Here is a 3,286-nt window from a genome sequence, read left to right as displayed (position 1 = left end):
TAGCCATATCAAGTGAATTCGATGGCTGTTCAATGGTATTCGTTCGCTTTTAGTTAAAAATTCACGGACAATGATGGCACAGTGTGACGGTGCGTTACATGGTGCGAAATCCTCGAGTTGTTTTCCCACAAATCCTTCTTCTTCTTTGGCGAATTGCTTTACGTAAACGATTCATTATGCCCAAATATTAGTCCTTTTTAACTGTCTGACCTTCTGGCGAAAATTCGTAGATTGTCTTGGTTTATTCGGAGCTCTCCATTCATTCGCTTGATGCTTGGATTGCGTGTCATAAACCCTGGTCTCGTCTCCAGTAATGATGCGTTTGGTAAACGCTGGTCATATTCAGTTTTGGAAAACAAATTTTTAGCGATATTAACGCGGTTCTTTTTTTACTTGACATCCAGTTCCAAATTCAGGACCAACTTTGCAGCGACACGGCGCAAACCCAAATCATTAATTACAATGTCCTAAACGGATCCATAAGCAATGTTCAATTCCTGTGCCAGCTCTCTGATAGTTAATTTCCGTTTATTGATGAAATTTTCTTTTACTTTATTGATGTTTTCATCAGTTTTCGATGTCGACGGCTTGTGACTACATTCGCCATCCTCGATGGTGTCAATTTCTGGCTGTTTTCTTTAGAGTTTCATTACCAAAACAGTCAACCAACGTTTCTAAGATTGCCCTGGCATCAGCTGTCTGTTAGTTGGCTAAATGACAGTCCAGAGTGTTGTTTACAAGCGCGCGGAAGCATTTTGTCGAGAGTAAATGCGAAAAAAAAAATCAGTAATGGATAGGGTTTATTTGCACCCGCCACAGGTAATGGTTTGAACCGCTGTAACCGCAGATGGGCGTCAAGATAAATGCGAAATATTATCGGGAAAGTATTTTGGAGGTTGTTTTGAAGCCGTGGATAGACAAACATTTCGGTGGCAGACCATGGATGTTTCAACAGGACTCGACACCGTCTCACAAAGCTCGAATGAACCAAGAGTGGCTAAAAAACAACGGTCCGAGCTTCATAACGTCCACACAATAGCTCTCAAATTCACCAGTGCCAAATCCGATGGATTATTCTTTGGGCAATTTTGGAGAGTAAGGACCGAATTAAAAATTCATTGAATAATGCCATTGTCCGCGAGTGGGCCTAAATATCTGCAAGTCACATTCGGGCAACTTGCGATTCGTTTCTGGACCGTCTCAAGGCCATAGTCCAGGGAAAAGGAGGTCATATCGAGCAAAAGTAAATCAATTCTTAATTTTGTATTATTTTCACACATTTTTTACTTTGAATTGAATAAAACTGTAGTCAAATCACGTAGAACGTCACCAATGATTGTTCTGGGAACTTTTTGATAAAAGTGGTACATACCTATATTTTATTTTATTTTTATAATCAAAAATTTTTAATCAGAACTTTCTAAAAGTTCAATGGTTGCACTTTTATAACTTATTGAATAATATAACAAAGTGAAAATTTTTTTTGTTTCTTTTTTTTTGTAGGCCGTGTTTTTCTCCAAATAAAAAAAAAAAAAATAGTAAATGGAAGAACGCGATTTATGAGGCCGTTTAAATGGGCTATATCCGATTCAATTTGATATAAGATTGTTCCCGTTTAAACTGCCCATAACGCGCGTTGTGTTTTGATAAATTTTTATGTTGAAGATGTTTTGCATTTTGTTCCATATAAATTCATATAATTTTTTCCCACAAATTTGTTTTTATAAAAATTTTGATGACAATTTTTTCTATTTTTTTTAACTTTATATTAAGTTTGAAACTTTGAGTTATATGATTTGCGTTGGAGTGCAAATTATTTGCCTATAAAAATAAGAAAAAAATAATTAAAAGATAAATGAATAGTAAAAACTTTGCTATTATTCGCGCTGCTATAATTGTGAACACAGATGTAAAAGTCCGGCCTGAGGTTAATTATAAATAGATGGGAGATGCTAGAGTTCGGTACGTGCATTATTCAAGAGGAAATACTTGTAACATGCGCTAAGAGGATTAACTGTACTAATTGAAGCACTCTCAATGAAATACGTCTTAGCAAGCTGTGCTTTGAAGTGGCCTCACTTACATAGGTAATCAATTTTCTCCTTTTACTAAATATAAAAAATCTTAGCGGATTTACTACCTAGCGATATTCAACTCCATTCAATTAACGGTGTTCCACTTTTGATGTCTACCAAGGATAAGTAATGGAGCTTCATCGCAGATAAAAAGTTCCCTTGGAGGCCTACTATTGAAAATATAATAAAGCGTAAATTGCCATGGCCTTTCGCTTAAAGTAGCTTCTTTCTTGTAGTAGTTGCTTTCTTGTTTTAGAAAATTCTCTAAAGAAAACCAGGATGGCTAACTGGAGTGAGTGTTAAGAGCTGCCCCAATAGAAATACGTGGGCCATTTCCAATCATCTCTACTATGGCGCTTAACGTTATGCTGAATTGACGTACCTGTAGGCAGTGCGGCTAAAGTAGCTAATTAGTCGCTCGATTTATATTTGACTTACGGATACTGAATAATTCTTTAAAACTTCGACTTCACTCTTAATGGCGCTGATTAATGTGCACATTGAAAAGAGTGACATCTAAAGCTCCTTGAAGCTGGACGGAAGAATTGGAAGAAGGTTCAAGGCAGAAACTCTCCATTAACATCAAATGAAGGTTTTAGATTATGTAGGGTATTTCTAGCAAAGGTAGGTAAACTACAGTCGTCAGCTGGCTGCTCTCCATTGCATTACCTGAGAAAAAGTTAATAGCGAAACAGAAATCAAGGTCTAGAGTCACCAGTTGTGCGTTTGTCTGTTTCATCTCTTTGGTAGCTTCTGAATATCTATATGTTTAGCTGATTTGGAATGACTAAATAATTGGCTAAGCAGATCCAAGAATAATGTATTACTAGATAGCGGAATACGAGACATTAAGGGAAATTCGACGTTATAAGGGAAATTCGTTCGTTAATAACAATGCAACAATAAGTTCAATTATGACGTCAACAGATCAGCTGATTCTGTTAAATTCAGTGAGATCAGGGTGTCGCCACATTCTGTATTCTTTCCACTGTGACGTAGACTTTGAGAGACGTAGCTTCACTTTACAAGAGGAGTGTAGGGCGTTTTTTTAATTGTCTCTGGGCTGCTCCTGAATAAAAAAATAATAAATAAGAAAAGACTTCAGTATGGCACGAGTCTTCGTCTTGCGAGATTTGCACATTTGCAGAGAATATGCACAGGCGTTTCATCAGCCAGTTCGCAAAACGGGCAGATGCCTGTCCCTACTAATT

This window comes from Anastrepha obliqua, chromosome 2, assembly GCF_027943255.1.
Source record: "Anastrepha obliqua isolate idAnaObli1 chromosome 2, idAnaObli1_1.0, whole genome shotgun sequence".
NCBI lineage: Eukaryota > Metazoa > Arthropoda > Insecta > Diptera > Tephritidae > Anastrepha > Anastrepha obliqua.
This window is presented reverse-complemented; position numbering follows the sequence as displayed.